We start from the raw sequence: 25924 nt of genomic DNA on the forward strand, positions 1-25924 counted from the left end.
TTTTAATCATGTTTTCATTGAGTGACATAGGCATATATATTTTATGCCCGTGCAAAGTCGGAGCGGGCCGCTATGTTTTTATATACAACGTTCATTTTTTTTCTGTAGTGTATTTAATTTAGTATCAGCATTGCACCCGTGCGAAGCCGGGGCGGGTCGCTAGTAGTATATAAAAATATACTTTAGGATTTATTTACTGTTAATATTTAAAGAATTATGGGAAACGTTTATAAACGAGACCAATATTAACCAGAATAAACAGAAAATCGAAACCGAAACATTCGTACATCGCTAAATAATTTTATATTACTATATTAATACTAATCACATTAAATAACAGACAATATTTGCCCAATTTAGATTATTGTTCGACGCAACGACGTCACAATAATTCTCTAATAATATAAACCCGAATTTATTAATTTTATTAGTCGACCGGCTGACTTTTCTACCCTCTCTACCCACTCCACACGCCCGAAACTAATTATATAGATTCAGTTTTGTTCGTTTGTCGCCGGATTTTCTTCCAGAAAATTGAATATTAACTAATTTGCGTGAGAGGCGGGGATGGGGACCGGAAGGGGGACGGCTTATTATCGAAATTAATTTGAACTTAACACGGTTATATGCAGGCTCCGAGTATTATAAAGTTTGGTTAATAGGCAGCGGTGTTATCGGAAGTCGCGTAGGCAAGAGAACAACAAAGATGGAGAAATAAGCGGCTTAAGTCGAATATAGCTGCACGACGCCATTAGTTTAGACGCGGATAACTTCATGTGACCGATTCGCGAAATTGAAATATCGATTTTAGACGGTAATTAACGGGAGGCTATAAAATTAATGAGATAACTCATTACACATAAGAGATCGCGCTTAATGTTAAGCTACAATTACACAGTTACGTAGCTTAACACAAAAAAATGTAAGAGCTGTTTAGGTCTTGTGACGTAATCTTTATGATTTTGGGTGTGCTGATCCAAAAATGACTTCCCTTTTGCAATAGAACGACACGTTTCTTGACAATTTGGGAAATTATGTAAAATAGCATTAAATCCTACTTTAAAATAAAAGGTAATAGAGTCGAAAAGTATTATATTACTTTAAAAACATTAACAATACATGTTAATTCATCTCATATAGGTTTATATTAACACACATTAAAAATGTTCTCTTTTCTAGTGAGCCTCGTCTTTGTACATCTTCGCTTATGGGAAATGTCTAGAAGGTACCTCTGAAGTGTCTCCCCCTTTCAATTAGTATCCTTTCTCTATCCCTTCAATGTCGTGATGAAATATTTTAACTAACTCCTCACTAAGACATAAAGACAACATAAACTAAAATTAAAAATTCCGGATAATAGTAAATATGTGAAAAAGCAAAATATAAAGCCTGAAATACTTCTAGCATACTTTGGTCGATTTCTAAAAATCACTCCCCAGTATTTCTCTATGACCTCCATAAAAGCAATCACCTCTTTTTGAGGATATATGGTCGGCTTGATTGAGGTGGGTTAGTCATAAACCGTTTCGTATCTGGTCTGATGAAAACACCTTCCTTCGTCTTGATATTACTTCTCAGAGATCTGGAAACTTTTGAAATTATGTATTTAAAGCAATTTACATTTCTGTGGAAATTATTTCACCCATCCAAAGTTTATCTACCGTGCTAATAAAGAAAAAACCTTATGCCAAAGTACTAACGTTTCTTGGAGGATATTTTTTTCATCAACTTTAAGCTCCCTGGGCGTCTTGTTAGATCAGTAATTTTCTCGGTCTTTGCTATCGTATAGACGAAAGCATGCTAATTTGGTAAACCTAGCTTGCTTTGTACGTAACATGCACAACTAATTTACAATGCCACACCGCACAACCATGGCCTTCATATTTTAATTTGTGAAGTTCAAATTCCAAGTTTTAACACATACATATAAAGCAATGACAAGTAATGAATTTATACAACAATTCTAAACGCCCATGCTCAGGTTACAATATGTTCATGCTTGTTGTGTCATACTACTATGAATTCTCATTGAAACTTAGTTTAAAATAAAATCCCTTACATTTATGATGATAAAAAGCTAATAAATCCATTGTGTTTATAATAATTTTATATTTTGAAATTTTCGTTTTCAATATACCAAATAATTGTTTTAATATTTTTAAAGTCTCCATTTGCCAACGAGAGTTTCTCTGGACTGGACCTACAGTTTAACGTGGGCTCCGAACCACGGTCTTCGGCATTAAGCCTAACGACGAGTGACCAACTTAGAAATCATCCCAGAAAATATCCGGTCTCACCCAACCTGGTTACTGGCTTGACTGGGATCATTTTCCTTGTCGGATTTTGCAATTTTACCTGGGACAATCACAAATATTAAACAAACACAAACATAAATTTACGACCATGCCCCAGCAGAATTCGAACGCGCGACTATCGCAAAAGTAGGTGGACCGTCGTCTTTATCACTGCGCCAACCAAGCCGGCACCAAATAACATGGAAATATTTAAACAATATTTTTGTTGTAGACCTATGCCACTGAATGTAAAAGAACTGATTTGTTTTAAGATATTTATTTTAAACGTGTCGACTCGACAAACCACATTTTATCTAAATCTATTTGCTATAGCTAAAATATTAATGATACTTAAACCAGGAAAAATACCAGAAGATGTGACCTCCTACCGACCTATAAGTTTATTACCAATAATCTCGAAAGTTTTCGAGAAATTATACATAAAAAAACTAAACTATATAATAGAAAAAAGAAAAATTATTCCAGAACATCAGTTTGGCTTTCGCAATAAGCATGGGACTATAGAACAAGTGCATAGACTTGTAAACCAAATAAACGCTGACCTAAATGCCAAAAGATATTGTTCGGCTGCTTTCCTAGACATATCTCAGGCTTTTGACAAAGTATGGCATACGGGCTTGCAGGTTAAACTAAAGAAACTTCTCCCTCATCCGGACTATCAGCTACTAAAATCGTATCTCACTGACAGACATTTTATTGTAAATCAAGGCGATGAACATACCGAATTAAATCCCATATATTCAGGAGTTCCGCAAGGTAGTGTACTGGGTCCAGTACTGTATCTTCTGTATACGGCTGATCTGCCCACCACAAAAATAACTACTGTGGCAACATATGCAGACGATACAGCAATCTTAGCATCCGATGAAGATCCAGTCACAGCATCAATAAACCTACAAACCCACCTGGAGCAAATACAATTATGGTTGAAGACATGGCGCATTAAAGCCAATGAATCAAAATCCACGCATATAACGTTTACCCTGCGTAGAAGAACATGTCCACCAGTAAATATCAATCATCGTCAACTCCCCCAAGCAGAGCATGTTAAATATCTTGGTATGCATTTAGATCGACGCCTAACCTGGAAGAAGCACATACTCTCTAAACGGAAACAACTAGGACTAAAATTATATCAAATGTATTGGCTCATTGGGCGCAAATCCAAGTTATCATTAGATAACAAGGTATTGCTGTATGAGTCTATACTCAAGCCCATTTGGACATATGGAATTCAACTATGGGGTACCGCTAGCAAATCTAATATATCCATCATTCAACGGTTCCAAAATAAGGTGTTGCGTGCCATTGTTGATGCTCTGTACTATATTTCAAATAAAGTGATACAACGCGATATTCCTCTAGAACCTATAACGAGTGTAATCCAACGTGTTTGTGTGAAGTACTTCGAAAGAGTGTCAGTGCATCCCAATGTACTCGCTAATCAGCTAAATATGCGACGTGATAGTGAAGTGCGTAGACTAAAACGTTTAACACCACCTGATCTGATTACTGGACATATGTAGAGTTTAGAATAAGCATTAGAATAAGACTAATTAATTAAGATAATATTTTATACAGAAGATTGCTTAATGAAGTGATTTTCTACGTGCCATGTATATATAATATAGACATAAGAAATACTTATTGCCAATAGGGCAGATTGTGGACTCACGAAGAGTAATAAAAAAAAAATTTTCATAGATAGAAAAATAGGAGATCAATATTTTACTTTGAACTTTTTTCTGGCAAATGATTTTGGTCTTTAAAATTATCCAGCCACGTATTGTCAAATCTGGTGAATAAGAATATTGCTTCGGCTAATTGTTTTCAACTAAATATTGAAGAATTTTCACTATGGTAATTTTCTGACTAACTAAAGTAAATAATGATTTCACTGTTCATTCTTGCTCAATGCTTCATCTATTTAGTACATGATAATTAAGACTTAAGACAAAATCCTGTAGAGATTAATTTATTTCCCTATAAAATCTGTTCCAGTTAGCAATATTTTTCTCGAAATGTATATTTGTAGATGATGTAGGCGTTATGTCTTAGATGTCTATGTAAACGTTTGTAGTTCTTAACCAGTAGTTCACTTTATTTCGTTATATTATGAATACAACGATTATCAATTTCCGCATCTGCACTACCCATAAAATAAATTTGTAAGAATTGATAATATGCATTTGGTAATGGTAACAGCGCTCTTATATTCTTAAATTTTAAAGATTTTTAAACTTTAATTCTTATACATATTTTAGTGTTTCTTAAAAACGTTTATATTATAATAACTAAATATTTTTTTAAACTTCCCATCCTGGAAACTAATGACCAAATTGGATCTGGTGGTGGCATCACTGTTACTGATACTGTACTTTTCCACCAGCACAACGTAACCCAGTAGAGTCACCGCTGTATCTTAATACCTTACAAATTGTTGTTTTTACTAATACATGGGACATTCCAATACCAGTTTTGTAGTACGATTTATCTTTTGTCTCGAAGTAGGCCTGTCATCAGTTGCACTCCACTCAGATGACAATTGTTTTGATTGATTGAAGTGATGGATATTTGTTTCATCCACTCTCAGATATCGACGCATAAATTCTGATTTTTTACATTTAAACATGACCAAACACTGCCCAGAGTCATTAACACGTTCTTATTTTTGGTCAACAGTGAACAAACTCAATACCCACTTTAAACAGAGCTTTCTCATAATCAAATATTCATGCAATATAAAACCAATACCTTCTTCTTTTATATTTACGATGTTAGCTAACTAACGCAGCTTCACTTTTCGATCATTCAAATCAAGGTTTTTGATGTTTTCTGGTGTTACCACCACATTTACACGTCCACCGCGTTCCGGTTTCTCTACGACCACGTATGAAGGCAGCAAAGCACCATTTTATTGTTGTTGTTGTTGTTTCTGATGGATATTTCTGATTAATAGTTATCCTATTAAGAAGCAGTGTAAATTTAAAAAACGAAATTGTTTTTGATCCATTGTTTTGAAAATAGTAAAAGTATTGTCACTCTGAACACAATAACTGACAAACGGTGAATTCAATAAAACTAGCGACATCGTTGTATTAGGCCCGGAACTTTTCAGCCCATGTGTTATTTCTTTCCTCTCAATTACTCCATATTTCTTCACCAGATGAAATTTCCCTATATTTCCACAAATATTTCAAAAAATCAATTAATTTTTATATATATTTAACAAAAATTACTATAAAATACATAAATGTAAACTAAAGTTATGTTTACTATGTTAAAAATATACCTAATTAATCTCGAATATGTTTAAGACCTTCTGGTAAACATCTCCAGACGATCGTCTACTGGCCGAAACATAAAATAACTAAAAAATAGTATAATCCACGGCTACAGTGATTTTACCGACATCTTTAGCTAGATAATAAACTAAAGAACACAGAACATTTTGTTTCTATATGTCTCGGATAAAAAAAGAACGCCGACCAATGATTAACGCCGTTCATCCCAAAAAGACTATAAATAAAATAAATCTCTCTCGAAATACACCGACAAAGCCACCGAACGTAAAAACCGTTGTCGATCTTTATTAAACGCCTTCCCTCTTTCTCTCTCTCTGTCTTCATAACGATAATAATAATACCCTTATCTCAAATACATAATTTCTTTAGGTAGTTAATGCCCCTTAAGGCCCGAACGCCATCAATGCAAATTACTTAATACAAGCCCGCCGAAATGTGTTTTTTCTCCGCCCTCTCTCTGCCACCCTCACCCTCTGTCTCCCCATCAACGGATTTTCCCTACTTAAAAAAAGGGGCTGATTTAAACCCACGATCCTAACAATATATTTAAGTTTATTTTGTTTTTTTTTTTCGTCGTTTCGTCGGTTTATCTCTGGTGTTAAGGGTGGCGATTAGTGATTGGTATTTCTTTTGATCCTTTTATTTGTGACAGTGGAGAAAATCTACATAATAAAATTTTATGTATGAATAAAAATATAAAAATAAATAAATCAAAAATGTAAATGTTCAGAAATAGACCATTTAACTCCCGCTATCTTCTCGGATAGTTTATCGCGCAGTATAAACTAGTCAAAGCTCAAGTTTGTGAGTATTTTAAACTGTTTTCCATGTGCTTCGATATGCTGACAATGAAAACAGTATGGACAATATTTTTCAGAGGTCAGCAACAGATTTATTGCAGCAATATTAAAGGTTTGGTCGGGTACGTAAGGACATTTTTCATATAATCGTCAAGAATAAGTGTTTTGTTAAGTTAAGTAAGTTTTAAAATTATGTGAATGTTATTCTGACAACAAGCTGGTTTTACCAAATTCTCTGGATTTTTGTATCTATGTAATAGCAGAGCCCGAGCAAATAACTGCATCAAAAAGAATTGACCGCCCAAAGAGCTTAAAGTTGGCAAAAAAATGTCACCCAAGGAGCATTAATGCTACATAACTTGAAATACAAAGGGTTTCAAAGCACCGATGTCACTTAAAGGTAAAGGCGCAGGAAGGTTTCTTCATCAAATCAGAGGTTAAATATGTTATTATTGACCTAAAATTCATCACGATCATAAGATATTCCCAAAGCAGAGTATATTGTTTTTACCTAACTATAAACAACTCGTCAAAAGAATGCTATACGCACTTCAAGCTTTAAGTTGCCTAATTAATCTGAAAGTATATTGTCTTCATTCACCCCTACTCCGACTACTTTGCAGCTAGTTTCGAAAAGTGAACAGCAAGATAAGCAATTTCAACAGGATATTAAACATGTGGAGAAAAGATATCTGGAAAAATGCAGCCTCATCTTAATGATATTCTGATTCTTCTCACAAGCAAAAATATTCAAAAAGGAACCTCACTGGGAAAGGGAAAAGATCTCAATGTATACTAGTGAACGTATAATTAAAACAGAAAACAGATATATATTATGTATCTTTAAGTTTTGTAAATAGAACAATGTCTCCATTCTGTTTTAATTTAATCGAGTAAATCCTTTAACATAGTTACCCAAATTGTCAAGAAACATCATATTGAGTATACAAAAAGTTACCTGAAAAAAACTAACCAGCTCTTAGAGTTTTTTGCAAATTAATTTTATTAATAATGATAATAATGATTATTGTAGAATAAAATTTCAAAATTTCTGGAGATATCCATCCAGTTTTACAGATTCCACATTCTCACAGACTTCCTGAGCAGCTCGTGAGAAATGTTGTTGATTCCGTATCGTATATATTTTTATATCTATTTAGGAAAACATTTCTAAAGCGTTCACCTTCCGTTTAGCCGTGAAAGCAACGACCTCAAATTGTATTTGTGTTTCAATTATTTCTTAAAAATGTAATCTGTAATTTGTATTTCAAATACCTGACATCTATGTATATTGTAATTAGTATTTCAAATACTTATACTTAAAATATATTTGATCGTACAACTACATTCTATAAAAAATAACGATCGATAGTTTGCATAAGCAACATAGCGACTGCTACTTATTGTTACATGCCAATCGTTTATTTATCTCAATATGTACCTTCTTTTAAGACAATATATTTAGAAATCACAAATCTGGTATAAATAATACTCTTACGTAGGCTGCGTTTGAATATCGTGAGAATTTTACGTATTTATTTACGAAACCACGTCCCCTTCTAAGATAGAAAACCACATTTTGATGTCTTTCCCACTCCAGAAATATTATAGTATAATATACAGATCAGTAATAATAACAGATCGAACCGTCTGAACCGTCAGACCCAGGATAAGACTTTTTCGGTCATAGAGATAGGGTACTTGGAGAAATTAAAGTTTTTAACGTAATTACTAAAAGTATATATTAAAATCAGGTGTACAATTGTTATTATGGCAAACTTTTTTCTAATTTAGTGTTTGTGCGAACCAGATTAGGTTGGCAATAGCATTGGAATTTCAAGAATTTGGGATATTGCAAATAAAGAAGAGTTTAATTATTAAACTGTCACCTGAAATAAATTGAGATAATTATGACGATTAAATATGCTACCACTATAGTTAAAACATTCATTGGTTGCCAGATAACATCACAACACATGAGAGGCAAAGAATCATGAGAATCAAAATATTGGAACGTAATTAAAGGCAAATCAGTAAAGGCAGTACTAGTGAATAAGATGATAATCAACCACAGACATTTAAAATGGAGATAGAGCTAATCAGCTTTTTAAACGATAAAAGCAAAATGCTGACCACCTTTGAAAGCTAATCCAGATATAAAAATGGGTCCATACAATGTATTACAAGTTCGTGCTCATCAGGACCTTCAGAAAGATTGTTTCCTTTAGTATCTCTTAACTATTGCTTTCAAGAATTCTTCATACGTCTGACAGCCGGTCGCCGTCCGGTTGTGAGATGTACGCTAAATTATTCAAAATATTAGTTATAATTACTACAGATTATAAACCGGCAAATATTATTTTAGCCCATTGATTATTTTTATAATTTAAGTCGCTACGTCATAGATCATATTACTTTGTTTGAAAATGCCGAAATCAATAGATATTAAGAGTCACAAATAGATTGCGGTTTTAATAGGTTATTTCGAAAAGGAACGAGATAATCGAAGCCCCTTTTGCCGGTAAAATCCGTTAGAGAGGTTGATGATTTTTAAAGAATATAAGTCGCTACAATTTTATTGAAAATGTTTTTTAGCGGGTTGCTGCCGGGCTAAATATTAGTGTGGGTACTATGAATAACAACGCTTACAAAATAGAGAATAATACGTTAGATTCAGCCAAGAAAACCCGTCTGCATACAAAGTGGGTGACGAATCTTGACCATTTTGATATGGACTCTATTCGAAGCCAAATATATGAAATGTAAGAACAGTAAGTACACAAACTCTAACATAATTTAATAAAATTATTTTAGAGAAAATTGTCTGTCTGGAAAGTATACATAAAAGAACTAGGGACATACAGCTTTTTGAGAGATATAACACATCCTTTCAAACACTCTTATAGGGCAGATGGTTTAAATGGCGTAAAGATAACCCTCTAAGAGGTTTAATAGAACTTCCAGATCAAGGACGATAAACTATTTGAATTTGTGTATCTTGATGAAACTTATTTGAATATTTCACAATGGTTCATTGTGGCACTCTTGGCAAGACAGTAACAAAAAAGTGTAAAAATAACAAAAACTGATGGAAAAAGGTAAAAGTTACAATAGCATTCGATTAGGTTTTGCTGGTCATTATATTTATTAACAACTAGTTGCAGATATATTGCTGGTCAAGAAGGATATTCCATCAAAAACTGTTTGGATATGTGGAAGAAAGCAATGCCAACCATAACACCTTGTAAGTAAGTGAAAGTGCCTGAAGGAAACTTGTTGGATATGTGATAATGGAAATCTCTGAGACAGAGTGATGAGAGTGGAAACAACTAAAGGTATGCCCATAATTAATTGAATATAACTGTAGAAAATAGTATTCTAAGGAGTGAACTGATTTGTGTGCACAGGTATGATTGTAGTTGTTCAAAATTAAACATGAGCATTAGGTTACAACTTATGAGAAGAGAATGAATAATAACTGTTTTGCAGATATGGTAAATACATTAGATAGAATTCAGTGATTAATTTTATGAAGAATGGTGTACACAGATAGTAGCAGAAGAAATAAAATATACAGTGATACCAAGATTATTTGACAAATAAACATACCATTCAAGGAAACAAGAACTAAACGTAAAAATGTATATATGCTCTCCAATGAAAGGAAAATGCGTTTCTCAGATATACAATTGTTAATTAGGCGGATTAGGCCTCCAGGGGGATACCACTACATAAAAAAACGCGCCTAAACACTCTACCCCATGGACGGTGTGGAAGAGTTAAATGAAAACAAAACAAATCTAACCTACAAACTAATATACCAATGTTCTTAATTGCAGTTTTAAGTCCTTCGATAATATATGTATTAGATGTACTATAATGTTAAAATAAATTATATTTGATAACATTTTCGTTCAATTATTTTATTTAGATTAGAATTTTCTTGTATGTCAAAGACAAACTAAATTAAAGCCCAGAGTTGTTGTTGTCACAAATATCCGTTACCCATTACTAAAATACTTTAAATAGACTATATACTTTTCCTATCACTGATTACGATAAAATTACAGTCAATAGATGGCGTTGAGTGACTGAATGAGAAATAATTCCTGGTCCTACTGATTATAGAATGACGATACAAAAGATCTTATCGGTCTTTTCCTAGTTAACTGTCCAGTTCTCCCGGATCTATTTAAGAGTGAAACATTTATTGAATAGATCAGTTGTATCAGAAAGGGTCCCTTTCATCTAGATTCAATTCCGCTTTCCATTCCGCCTTCGTGAGAAAATTCGTTACAAAAGGAGAACAGGCCGGGTAACGCGAGAAGTATGGCTAACGGAGTTTTCTTTCCCAGAATCGCTTTTCCTTGTAATGATCAGAAAAACACATTTTCGACTGTAGCGTTCAGGTAAATGCGTGGCGGAAGCATCGAATCGAATTTGGTCGGAAAAGCTGACGCACCGAAAAAAAGGATAGACCGTTTATTTTTCTTTTCTCCGCTACCTCTTCTTCTGCGTTCTCTTTCTCCGTGGCGCCCTTAAAGATTTTTCAATATTCTAATGCGTTTTCTATGCGGTAGACCAAAAAAAACACGCTTTTAATATCGTAGATGAGAATAATGGAAATCTAATAATATGATAAATGAAGTTGTTCAAGAAATTCGTAGAGCATCTTTTAACAGGTCAATTAAAAAGTCCCCGGTCTACCATAGTAAAACACTTTTTTTTGACAAAATTAGTTTTCTTTATTCAATATAATTCCCTGCAAGGGTGATACACTGATTATAGCAACCCACCAAATTTCAATACCGTTTTTGTAGTACGATTTGTCCTTTGCTTTAAAATAGGCCTCAGTTTCGTCTATCACTTCTTCATTTGATGAAATTTTCTTCCCAGCGAGCATTCTTTTGAAATCTGAGAACAGGAAATAGTCTCTAGGCCCAGATCTAGAGAATACGGTGGATGGATGTATTTTTACCGTCGTTTTCACTGACTTGTGACAAGGTGCATTGTCTTGGTGAAGCAGCACTTTCTTTTTCTTCAAATGCGGCCGTTTTTCGGCGATTTCGTATTTCAAACGGTCCAATAACGCTATGTAGATGTTTATGGTCCTTCCCTTTTCAAGGTAGTCAATGAAAATTAGTCCATGCGCATCCCAAAATACAGACGCCATAACCTTGCCAGCCGAACGTTGCGTTTTCCCACGCTATGTAGCGGGTTTATCGTATGCAGTCCACTGGGATGACTGTCGATTGGACTTCAGAGTGAAATGGTGGAGCCGTGTTTTATCCATTATCGACGCAAAAACTCAAGTTTATTACGTTTGATAATCTTCAAACACTGCTCCGAATCATCAACTCGTCGTTGTTTTTGGTCAAAATTGAGCTCGAGCGGCACCCACTTTGCACAGAGCTTTCTCATACCCAAATATTCGTGAATGATTTGATGTACACGTTCAGTTGATATCTTTAGAGTGTCTGCTATTTCATTCAATTTCAGTTTACGGTCATTCAAAATCATTTTGTGGATTTATGTTTTCGTCGGCCACAACCTCTTTTGGGCGTCCACTGCGTTCCCCGTCTTCGGTGCTCATTTCACTACCTCTAGATTTAGCATACCAATCATTGATGGTTGATTTTCCTGAGGCAGTATCCGGTAACTCGGCATCAAGCCAAGTTTTTGCTTCAACTGTATTTTTTCCGTTCAAAAATCAATATTTTATCAACACGCGAAATTTCTTTTTATCAATTTTTTTCACAATAACAAGAGTTTCTTTACTCAAAATACTATAATTCACAAACTAATGATCCGGCAGCTGTCAAATTTATTCACCCATCTTTTGAGGGTTATGGCTAACTAGAAAATATATGGATTTAATTCTAGTAGCGCCATCTATGTTTTAGGCCGGGGACCATTCAATTGACCTGTTAAAGATTCAGATGTTCAGTATATTGGTTAATTTGTCAATTGTCGCTTCTACACGGTGTTAATTCATGGCTATAATAGCAGTACCGTCACCAAAATTATTATTGTATTATTCTGTAAATCAGGGACACCAAATGTGTATATCAAGTATTGAATATTCTTACAATTGAATGTGGTTATAAAATAGATTAATTCTTTAAGATTTATAGTATGTCATCCACCTGTTCCCATAAGTAATTAGATCTAAGATGATCTTGATGAAACCGAGGATATATATCAACATTTTTACGCCGTTCTTAATTCATTGCGGAATGAACCCTCCGAACTGATGAAACTTAAATAGCATCCGCTAAATCGAGGCAAAGTTGGCAGACACAGACGCCGGAAACTTTAAAGAACTTTAAAGACAAATAGCTGTTGTATCAAAACTTTCTTAAACTGATATACGTGGGTTTTGGGCCGTTTAATTCTCTCGACAACCAAACGGTTTAGTTAAAATTGGACGTGTATGTAAATATGCAACAATTCCGAAAACGAAACAGCTCTCTCTCTCTCACCATGTGTCTCTTTTTCTCCGAGTTTCATCTACATTTATCTTTCGAATCAAAGTCGAAAGCTTCGTTATTAACCCATACCTTCTTGCTGTCCCTTTTATATCAAGTAGATTCTACATTCAATATTTTTTCGAATATTTTCAAGAAGAAGTCTTATGTTTCATTGTCAAGTCATTGTTTCTAATGAAAATTATATTCCTGGATTATTTTTCTATTACATTTTTATAATAAAAATATCTAGGCCATTTTAATACATTTTTTAAATTTATTACTTTTTGTGCCAAAAATTTTTGGGGAGCAGTGCTGTGGCATGGTCGTTTTGTTTTGTGATTGTCTTTAGGCAAGAGGTCAATTGAAAAGTCCCCGACCTGACATATAGATGGCGCTACTAGAATTAAACCCATATGTTTTTAAGTTTAGCCCTAACCCTCAAAAGATGCGTGTATAAATTTGACAGCTGTTTGGATCAAGAATTGGTATACTAAGTTTACACGTCGTGAAATGAGCACCGAAGAGGGTGAACGCAGTGGACGCTCAAAAGAGGTTGTTACCGACGAAAACATTTAAAAACTCCTCAAAATGATTTTGAATGACCGTATGTTGAAATTGAATCAAGTAGTCACTCTAAATATACCAACTCAACTAAATATTTAGGTATGAGAAAGCTCTGTGCATAGGGGGTGCCGAGCGACTTACTTTTGGCTAAAAACAATGACGAGTTGATGAGTGGTTGCATTCTTTGAAGATGATCAAGCATAATAACCCCGAGTTTTTGCATCGATATGTGACAATGGATGAAACATGGCTCCATAATTTCACTCCGATGTCCAATGGACAGTCATCCGAGTGAACTGCACACGATGAACCCGCTCCAAAGCGTGGGAAAACGCAACAGACGGCTGGAAAGGTTATGGTGTCTCTATTTTGGGATGTGCATGGAATAATTTTCACTGACTACCTTGAAAAAGGAAGGACCATCAACAGCGACTATTACATAGCGTTATTGGACCGTTTGAAGGACGAAATCTCCTAAAACCGGCCGCGTTTGAAGAAAAAGAAAGTGCTGCTGCACCAAGACAATGCACCGTGCCACAAGTCAGTGAAAACGACGGTAAAAATACATCCATCCACCGTATTCTCTAGACCTGGCCCCAGTGACTATTTTCTGTTCTCAAATTTCAAAAGAATACTCGCTGGGAAGAAAATTTCGTCGAATGAAGAAGTGATCGACGAAACTGAGGCCTATATTGGAGCAAGAGTCAGATCGTATATAATGGGTATATAAAATGGATGTGTGAATTTTGGAATCATCTTGCATCTCTTGGTGTTTACAGTCGATAGTGGCAAAATAGTCGAATTGATAGACGATTGGTAGAAAGATTGATGGACGATTGATTGTTAGTAGTTGATAGTCAAAAAAACTACTAGATTAAAAATAGTAGAATAAATAAGTATATTAACATTGCTATTCGTTAAAACTTAACTGAAAGTAGTCATTCAATTAAATTGAACAAACGTCGAGATAGTTATAAAATCGAAAATGTCAATAAAAAACCCAATAGTTGCCAAGGTAACATAAATACAATTAAATTATTTTACTATTTATCAATACATTTACATATAATTATTATTACGTTAAAATAATATTGTAAATAATGTAATAAATTACATAATACATTGTTCCATCACATTAATATTACAAGAAAATATGCAACTATGTATTTACACAAAAAAGTATAAAATCGACATTCGGAGTTTTTTTCTACTTAAATATTCGATAGTTAAAAATTGACTACTTTTTACTAAACAATCGATAGTCGTTTTCGAATAATAATAATTCCGTATACTAATCTATACTATTATTTTCCGCGAAGGCTGTTTTCGAACTCAAGAATTGATAGTATTGACAATACTTTTAAAATTCGCACATTTGTCGATAAATCTAATGAATCATTTTCAGAATTTGGGATATTCGAATCAAATAAAGCTGTTGTTTAGATTAATTTAGTTATCGTGGGATCAAACAATTTATAGAAGGCAAATTGTTAAGGTGTACTGATTGGAGCTAAATATAAATATGGACGCCCAAATCTCAGCTGATACCATCGCCAGGGTTTGGTTTGGTTTGGTTTTTTAGTTCAATAATGGTGAAACGTTACTTGAAATACACGTAGTCATTCTGCTTCGATAGATTTTTCAGTTGTTTCAGATTAATATAAAATCTCAAGGATTCAGAGCTACGGTCACCGTCAGATACAATATGACTATGAAGACGAATATAGTATTTTTCATTACTCATTAAAACAAGGAAATCCGAAGTTATTAAGGTCAAATGGCATGACAACAATGCAAAATGGTTTTTGGCCAATTTTGATACTGTTTTATCATTTGTAAAAAATTAAAGACTGAAAAGGTCAAAATAGCCGTCATTCATGATTATAATAAAAACAAGGAAGGGGAGGCAACGTTATTGAGTTGATTTTTAAGTATTCAGTCCGTTTTACAGGTACGAAATTGTACTGTCGTTTAGTCATTCATGTTTTGGATATATTACTAGGATTAATTAACACCAGGTAAATAAAGATCCGATCATTTATCTGCTAGATTAAACGCGAATTTTTAGTTTTCCTTGGGTGAAAAATTGAAAGACGGAGCAATACAGCTTGTCAGATTTGACAAATTTGGACCCTATATGATGTAGAAGGAGAGCAGAGGCATTGTCAAGGACAAGGTTGTAAAAAAAACATTTACCTAACACAAATTTCTGTAAAAAACACGAAATAAATACTTTCTAGTGATTGTATTATGGAAATTAAAAACGGTAATTTTACTATTTAGCTCAGCACGTAATTCCGATCTAATGGATTCGATATTCGAGTGCTACACTGTCTCAGATTCGAGTGTATACGTAGGTCAGAGGATTCAGGGGTGGTCCAGAACGTGTCAAAAATAAATGTCGTGATCAAAGATTGATAAAAATCGAAACAAAGGACGGGGTGTGCCCATCGAGACGTCATCCTTAATGACAACCCCAGGCCATACTCCGCAGTTCTGACAAGGAATAAATTGGTACAAATGCGCTGGGAAACCCTCGAACAATCGCTCTTGAAAGAATCACTTGGAGGCAACAAATTTTGAAAGCAATGGAGGAGTAGAGGATGTGCGCAATTGATTGACAACTCGCCCTCAAACTTTTTATGAAGAAGGAATGATTAAAATTAAATTTCAATACAGTTTGTATTAATAATTTGACAAATAAAGTTGATTTTCCTATAAATGTTATATTCACTGTTTAAATGCTTTTATTTCATCTTACTATTCTTAATATATGAAGAGCTAAGTCTAAATATTTGGTTTTGTTGCTTGGGAAGTAATGGGTTACAATGTGTTGACGATAAACGGCGTGCGATAAAGTTCGAAAAGAAACTCCCATCAAAGACGGCCGCGACACGTGCTCACTGGGATATTAATACTGATTAATTCTAATTTAAGTTTCACAATAGATAACGCGCGTGGGGAGTTGGAGGAATCGTATTTACCGATAATATATCAAATAACACACGCTTCGTGTGCTAAATTAGACGAGCGCGGACTGATATTTATGGTGTTGTGTCTAAAAATATCCTTGTAAAAATTTGTTGTATTGGATGGGAGATAATTTCGTTCGTCCTGTTTGAACATGGCTAGAATTGATGACAAGACCCTCTTAATTAAGCTGTCACAAGAATAATTAATAGTAAATATTACATGTGTTGAAAACAAAACCATGTGTTTTTTTTGAATTATTTTTAATAGTGAGTAGAGAAAGTACCAGTGTATGAAGTAGGAATCTAAGTTTGAAACAATATAAGTGTAAAGTACCATAGTAAGAATTAGACTGCATGTAACTTTATTCCAAAACTTTAAACGCATTTGTCTCGTAACTATTTTTTTCGAGAAGTTTAACATAATCTCTCAAGCTTTACTGACTCATTTTCTTTAGTATTTGATTTATATTTGATTAAAAAATTTTAACCATATGCGAAAAATTCGCGAAAATCAAAAATATGGTCTATTTTTCGAACAGCTAATAACTCTAATTTGGTAAGAAAAATTGGCAATATATTTCAAGATTAAGATTTTTTTATTTCAGTTTATTAGGAAGTGTCATTATTTTATGTATTCTGCATACATCAATGAATATCTAATAAAATAATGGGCAATAAAAATAATGTTTGCCTTTTTACTTACCTTGAAAAACTAGCTAATATTCAAGTCCCAGAGATTAACCAAACCAAAGAAACGACCAACAATTGCCTAGGATTTCGTGAGCGAAGCCAGATTAATATCATTTTTTCAGATTGAAAAACATACGTAGCTTTTTATGAAACTATACTGCTACAGATGAGCATGATTGGCTAATATGAAGAATTGCTCATAGCAGAGTGGACTCATTTATTCTTGGAGAGTTTTATATGTTATTTGTGAACCATTTTTCAGGTATCCAGAGAGTCTCTTCAGTCTATTTGCTACATATTGATCTCTCTTCCTTCATTCAGCTTTTGCAGTTTTGGTTGTTACTCTTGGGTTTTCGCTAAAGTCTTTGCAATATTCTCTAGACTATTTGTTTTAGGTATTTTTTTAACTTTTGGTTAGTGTGCTATGTAAATAGGTTTTTAAATATGCTTTTTGTGGAATCTATATATCAATCAGCTTAGAGAAAAATATTCTTCCCTTTTTGAGGAAAACGACAGGACCGAGAGGTTTAAAATTAGGCACGATAGAAGCTTTAGCGCAGGAAGAACTTATACAAAAAACTTGTATATAAAACTAAATACAGGCCAATCCAGCAACCAGAAATAATCGTCAGTTTGGTGACTATAATATATAAATATTTTAGGCTATTTTCATTGCACTTGGCCGACCAGCTGCCTACTCACAGCTCAAATTCTAATACGGTAGATTTGGTATTAATTTCTAATTAATTTCAGGTTTCATTAGTAAATGCATCTTGTAGCAAATATTGCAGTTAATAAACACATTAATTTGTGCATCAAGAATTAAAATTAAAGTTCTCACTTCTCATTTGTTGATGAGTTATTAGTCGTCATAGGACACAATGCAAAGTAAAATATCAGTAGATTAACTAAAGACATAAGAAGATCAATTAAAGATCAGCTATCTATAATGGTCAGATTCCAGAATATTACATAAAATTATAGCATGAAATAAATAAATTTACTGACAGGGAAAAAATTACAGCTAATATTCTAAAGACTGCATAGTGGAATAAATGCATAAAGAACAATGAAATTTTAATTAAAAATATAGGTAAATAAATTATTGTTTTAACAAATAAGCCAGTTGTTTTAGTCAATTTTTTGTTTGTTGTTTGATGTTTAATGATTAATGAAATAAAATATGTAACTTTTTTCTTTGAGTATTAATTATTTTAGTTATTCACTTTACAGACGAAAGTTTTGAGAAGTCATCAGTTCATTTAATTATTACAATGATAATAAATACACTACTTTAATATAAATTCTATATTGTAATAAACAAAGTGCCTAATTGAGTTTGTTATTGTTTTAATTAATATACAAATATTTACTATTTCACTTAATATTCTATTTCATACTACATAGTTCTGAAAATAATCTTACCCATGATACTTTTGTTATAACGTTCAATAATGTAGTAATTTAAATTTAGTACTTTGTCGATTATTAAAACATAACATGTCAATTGAAAAGTCCCCGGCCTGGCACATTGATGGCGCTACTAGAATTAAATCCATAAGTTTTTTAGTTAACCCTAACCCTCAAAAGATACGTGTATAAATTTGACAGCTGTCGGATCATTAGTTTGTGAATTTTTGAGTGAATTTTGAGTGAAGCAACTTTTGTTATTGTGAAAAAATGGATAAAAAGGAATTTCGCGTCTTGATAAAATATTGCTTTTTGAAGGGAAAAATAGAAAAATACAGTTGAAGCAAAAACTTGGCTTGATCCAAGTTTCCGGACATTATTTGAGGAAAATCAACTATCAAGGATTGTTATGCTAAGTATAGATGTGGTTAAATGAGCACGGAAGACGGTGAACGCAGTGGACGCCCAAAAGAGGTTGTTACCGATGAAAACATTTAAAAAATGCACAAAATGATTCTGAATGACCGTAAATTGAAATTGAATGAAATAGCAGACACTCTAAAGATATCTACTGAACGTGTATATCATATCGTTCACGAATATTTGCGTATGAGGAAGCTCTGTGCAAAGTTGGTGCCGCGCGAACTCACTTTGGACCAAAAACAACGACAAGTTGATGATTCGAAGCAGTGTTTGAGGATGATCAAGCGTAATAAACCCGAAATAAAATGTGACAACGGATGAAACATGACTCCATTATTTCACTCCGAAGTCCACCGTATTCTCCAGATCTTGCCCCCAGCGACTATTAATTGTTCGCCGAAACTGAGGCCTATTTTGAAGCAAAGGACAAATCGTACTACAAAAATGGTATCGAAAAGTTTAGTTTTAGTTTTAGTTTTTAATCACGGTATCACCCTTGAAAGAAAATAAGTTGGATAAAAAGACTAATTTTGCCAAAAAAATGTGTTTTACTATGGTAGGCCGGGGAGTTTTCAATTGACCTGTTAATGCTGCTTACAGACCTGGTCAACCAAAGCCAACGAAGAGGTTTATTGGGATATTTCTAGTTCTCTTTGGACGGTTTGACGATGGCCAACGAAGGTTTATTGGCATTCGCTTGCAATCCGTAAAGTGTTACATCAAAAGAATGGAATCAAGAATGCGGTTTGGACAGTAGGCATACACTATAATCTAGAACTAGAACTAGAGTGTTATTTCTTAAGCTAGTGTTAGTATCATGTATTAGAGCATGTATCTTAATATACAGGCATTTGTTACTGTAATTAATGTTATATACCAAATATATTTCATCTTATATTGAAAATATTGTCAAAACATGTTTAAGTAATATTAAAATATAGTTTTTAAGTTATTCTCTTTAAACTATTATGAGAGATACACCATTCATTTTAAAACTTTGAACACAATACGAACACTAGTAAAAATAGAATCACAAACAGTCATTTACTTAAAATTGTTTTCTCAAAATAATCAAAAGTTGTGTATTTCTCCTTAATAACAATATCAAAAACATCCTTCTTTCTTTTGGGAACTGTTTCTACCTTGCAATAGAGTAAAATATCGTTAATTTCATGAAAGAAACCATTTAAAAACAGATCGTCCGCTTCGGCCTTGAGATGCGGGTCCTTAACGACGCCCCGAAAGAGAATTTTCCGGTTTTTACCATTCCCGTTGCAGCGGCGGCCTCCCTCTTTTTTCCTCCCTTTTCTGGTTCGAACGTTTCGGCGGTCGTTCATGCGTTCAGACGAACGCTACAGTGCGGATTGTGTTTTTCTGATCATTAGAGGCGAAAGCGCCGCTCGCCGCCTCGCAGAAAAATCCGTCAGCGATACTTTTCCACGAAAATTAAATACAAATTGTCAGGTTTCGTTTGTTTTGTTCCGTTCCGTCAGGTTTTCGGCTGGAGTCTGAAGAATAATGATCCGAGTTGTTTCGGCGACGACAAGTAGAATAAGCGTTGCGAATCAAATTTATTTATGTTTATGTTTATCCTGGTTTATCCGTATAATTTCAAAGACGTTCAGAAATGTTATTATCCGAAATTTACTTTATAATAAGTGCTAAAAACACGATAGACATATTGCGAAAGGATATAGTTAATAGTATGTTAAACCACAAGGGCCGAAATTTGACTTTTCTGTCATGATTGGAACTTTTGGCCCGTACGTTATTAACAACATTCAAAACAACATTGATGATTATTTTTAAGGTTAGAGGTAGCAACGTTAATGACAGCGGTAAAAAAATTGTTGTAGCGACAGAATAATTAGTCCCTAGTTACGAGTATAAATACGCATAAGAAATTCTTTCCTCCCGTCGTTATAGACGGCGTGGGTGTATTTCTCACAAGGACTAAATGTTTAACTTTCTTCCCTGTTATTAGGGAAGAAAGTACGTACTTGCGACCGAGGTATGAAAAAAAATTTAAATATTACTGTAAAAAGTATATGTGTGAGAAACATGAGATTACATATATGATATATAGACATTTAACAGCTCAATTGAAAAGTCCTCGATCTTCGTAAGACAAAAACAATTGTTTTGGCAAAATTAGTACTTTTTGTTCAACATAATTCCCTTCAAGGGTGATACACTGATTATAGACCTCCAACTTTTTGATACCATTTTTGTAGGACAATTTGGCATTTGCTTCAAAATAGGCCTCAGTTTCGGAGATCACCTTTTCATTCGACAACATTTCATTCGAGAACAGGAAATAGTCCCTGGGGGGCAGATCTGGAGAATATGGTGGATGAGGAAGCAATTCGAAGACCAATTAATGGATTTTGTCATGGTATTCACTGACTTGTGACACGGTTCATTGTCTTGGTGAAGCAGCGCTTTCTTTTTCTCCAAATGCGGCCATTTTTCGGCAATATCGCCCTTCAAACGGTCCATTAACACTACCTAATAGTCGCTGTTGATAGTCCTTCCATTTTCAAGGTAGTCGATGCAAATTATTCCATGCGCATCTCAAAATACAGACGCTATAACCTTGCCAGCCGACTGTTGCATTTTCCCACACTTTAGTGCGGATACATCGTATACAGTGCACTCGGATGACTGTCGATCAGACTTCGGAGTGAAATGATTGAGCCATGTTTTATCCATTGTCACATATCGACGCAAAAACTCGTGTTTATTACGCTTGATCATCTTCAAACACAGCTCCGAAATATCAACTCGTCGTTGTTTTTGGTCAAAAGTAATATCGCGCGGCACCCACTTTGCACAGAGCTTTCTTATACCCAAATATTCGTGAAAGATATGATGTACACGTTCAGTTGATGTCTTTAAAGCGTCTGCTATTTTATTCAAATTCAATTTACGGTCTTTCGTAATTATTTTGTGCTAACAACCTCTTTTGTGCATTCACTGCGTTCACCGTCTCCGGTGCTCATTTCACCACGTCTAAACTTAGCATACCAATCCTTGATTGTTGATTTTCCTGGAAACTCGGTATCAAGCCAAGTTTTTGCTTCAACTGTATCCCTTTATCCCTAACTGTTTCCCTTCAAAAAGCAATAGTTTATCAAAACGCGAAATTCCTTTTTATAATTTTTTTTTATAATAACTAAAGTTGCTGCACTCAAAATGCTATAATTCACAAATTAATGATCCGACAACTGTCAAATTTATACACGCATCTTTTGACGATTAGGGCTAACTAAAAAACATATGGACTTAATTGTAGTAGCGCCATCTATGTGTCAGGCCGGGGACTTTTCAATTGACTTATATTACTTTAATTAGTGTTGTATATGAAATACTTTTCTAATCTTATATTTAAAATACTGTGGAAACATATTTTACAATATATCATTTTTAAGTTAATTTCTTTTCTCTGTTACGAGAGGAGAAATCTGATTCATTTTTTACATACAGTGCAGTCAGCTAGAATTATAGAAAATGTACTAATTGAAACAAAAAGTACTCTTCGGCATGCTGATTATGTAGTCGACAGCCAAAGTGAACTATCTCTTATAGTATCTGAGCTATACGCTATCGAACATTTAAATAATTCAACATTTAATATTTGTGTTATGAATTTTGAAATTTGTGCTAATTTACACACTAAATACTCTCTAACTGAGCTGTCTCTTATAGTTTCCGAGCTATATGCTAATATTGAAAAAAATCTATTAAGGGCATATTCTTGAAGTATTAAGCTTTGAAAACATCTGAAGAATTAAAAATTTCTAGATTAGAATACCCCTTTATGTACGTATAAAATAACTTCATCTTCAAACGTCGAACAAATCCCACTGTCGAGGATTTATTTTAAGAAAGCCTGTTGTAAAGACGGATGAACCCCTAAGAAAACACCCCTCGACACGCTCTCCGTCAATACTCCCTTCGACAGAACATTCTATAAATTGGCGAGACATGACGTGAATGCGGAATTTTGTCGTTTTTCCTTCCGCACTCCTGAGGTAGATAAAATTAACGAAACCACATCGTCTGACGGCATATTAATAAATTCCCCTCCCGGGGAGGAAGGCGTATTGTATGGAGGACCTGCTTCTGCCGCTCGACGAGCGGCGACCGTTCTGCTTGATAAATATCCTGTCCTGGAGTGGCGTCTCCAAATTACCGATTCCACGACGGTGTCAGTTGACAGGATGTCGACGACGACGCCTCGTCCTTCTCCCCTCTCTCCCTCCGGCTCCTGCCGCCCGCATCCCGGATTCAACCGATCCTGCCGTCGCGTCATCGACGCCACCACCGCCGCCCTCATCTCTACCCCCGCCTCATCTCACGTGTAAATGTATGATTAATTGTCAGCGGTAAAGCTGACGTTGCGGCCTACAATGTCGTAAATCTTTATTAATTTTGCTTCATTTGTTAACGGTTTTTTTCTCTCCGTCTCGCGGAAAATCGCTTTCTATTAATTAATTTTTTGCCGCAGTATTTTTCGCCACTTCTGTTTAAGTTACTCGCTGGTGATCAATAAGCTCCCTCGAGAGTGTTTGAAACAGTTGATGATTGTGATGCTCGTTACATGCAAATCGAGCGGAAATAAGGGATATTATACTGGTAGTGAAATTTAATTTTGAACGATTTTTTTCGAAAACACCGTCCCGTTCATTATTACATTATCTGCAAGCAATTCGACATATTTTATTCATCTTCTATGTATTAATTGGTTTAGCGAAAAGGTTTTCTTTCTTTTTAAGGAAAACAGGGGCATCTGGAGGCGTGAAATTTGGCGCGGTTAAAGCTTATATGGAGGAAGAATTTTTGTTTTTGTGCTCTACAAACAACTCAACTCCAGTAAAACGATATACGCCCAAATCACGCAACCAGGAATAACCTATTTTCATTAGAATTTCATTCTTTAGGACCTATTTTCATTAGACCTCGCCAGATCCAACTATAATATCGTAGAATAATTTGTGCATCAAGTGCGTAACTACTCAATTGTTGGTGAGTTGTTAGTCCCACGTAGGATATAAAATAAAGTAGAAAACAGTATATAATCGAAAGCCAGAGAATGCAAATTAAAGATGAGCTCTGTACAAGGGCGAGGTCGAAGACTGGAATAAATAAGTAAAGAACGATGCAATTTAATTTAAATATGTAGGTAAAAATATTTTCTTTTAAACAGCCTGGTGTATTTATCGTTTTTTCAATATATATTTTAAATGAGAAATATGGAAAAAGATAAATACTATAAGAATGCATAAATAAAGTAGTGAAAATATAACTGCACAATTTGTATAGATGAAACACATAGGATAACTATATAGGAATATTCATAGATATAGATAGGAAGAAGTTGTGAATTATTAACAGAAGTTTTTTCAGTTCTAAAAATTTTTATATTTATTTATACTTTGTTATACAGTTGTTATTATATATTTGTTATAATTTAAACTTGTCAATAATTTGTTAGTTTTTCAGACTTAGAATATATTTCAAATAAGATGTTTAAGGGCATTTCTACATGTTTATCGGCGAGACCTGCAATATTAGATATGAAGTCATTCGATTAAAATGCGACAGTGAGTACAGATTACAATTATTTGGACATGTCTGTCAAATTAATGGCGGAAAAGTTTTTCAAATACTTATATCTTCAAACAGCTTACGAACGCTTATTCTGTCAATCTCTTCTACTATGACATTTGAAAGGCATAAAAATTTCCATTGTCTGTCTGTTTGTGGAGAAATAGACTTTTATGGTTTAACACATGTGATAGAAAGCGTTGGAAAGAGAAATATGAAGTTGTAGTATATGTCCCATTAAAATTCAAATATTATCCATTCAGACCAGGTTATACATTCCAATAAGGTACGGCATTAAAATTTATTGAAACTTTTATATAACTAAATTCATGATATGGTAGTTGATATACTATAGAATTATATACAATCATATCAGTGCTTTATCCCACTTTCACTCACCTTACAAGATATAAAGAGTATTGTTCCAATATATTAAAAATTATGTTTACAAGAAGTCAACGAAGAAGTAACAATTATATGAATAATTCTGATTCCGCGCTGTCAATAAGCTGTAGCTCCAGTCAAAAGATCTAAGACGTTAACGTGACAACATTTTATACACATACATATATCTTCTGACAATGGAAATATTATTAATAATATTTCGGATAGTCTAAGTGAGTTTTAACTCCTCTTCTTCATCTTGCTAAAGTAAGATGTTTCGAAACAAAATTAGAAATTGTAAATTCAGAATTGGCTTACGATTCATTGTATCATGATAATGTAATTGGGCCCCGAGAGCTACGCAAAGTAATAAAAGGTCATTAAAAGAAGCGAATAATGTGCGATAACAGGTATCACAATTTAAAGCTGATGAAACTACCCAGTAATGAGCAACCAGCGTATGGCAAATAAAAGTAGCACTTAAAAGAACAAAGGCATTTTGATCCTAGATACTGAAGAGTTTTACAGGTGTAGTGATTTTTACAAATATGCAGATATACTGTCTAAAGCTTGGAGGACTTGGGACACAGGTTGATATATTCTGTACAGTAAGTTTGTTAGGAATAGCTTTTGTTTACTATCACATCACAGATGGATTAATACTCCATTGTCTTCTACTAAGTTAATGGGTCTCTTTTTTTCATTCATTATATATTTATCAAAACTATTTCACAAGAGAATAAGAACCATAAATGCATATTTAAATTAAAAAAAAATTAATGTGCAACTTATATTGATATAGCTTAAGTTTATCAAAAAATTTATATTTCAAATTCTCATTTCAAATGGTCACAGTCACTGTTAATATCGTTTAAATATATACATTAACACATTTTGAATACAACTATTATTATGTATCATACTAACAGATCAATTGAAAAGTCCCCGTCCTACCATAGTAAAACATAATATTTTGGGAAA

At 33.9% G+C, this 25924-nt stretch overlaps 1 protein-coding gene across 2 annotated transcripts in view; it reads right to left on the reverse strand.

The window, feature by feature from the left end:
* The window catches only part of LOC143193013 (uncharacterized), a 313088-nt gene that overhangs the window by 207246 nt on the left and 79918 nt on the right, over positions 1–25924 (reverse strand). The gene's annotated exons all lie outside the window — the stretch shown is intronic.

The sequence above is a fragment of the Rhynchophorus ferrugineus genome, unplaced genomic scaffold (genome assembly GCF_030347505.1).
Source record: "Rhynchophorus ferrugineus isolate W39M unplaced genomic scaffold, kcgeb_rfMv2 rfM1, whole genome shotgun sequence".
Classification (NCBI taxonomy): domain Eukaryota; kingdom Metazoa; phylum Arthropoda; class Insecta; order Coleoptera; family Curculionidae; genus Rhynchophorus; species Rhynchophorus ferrugineus.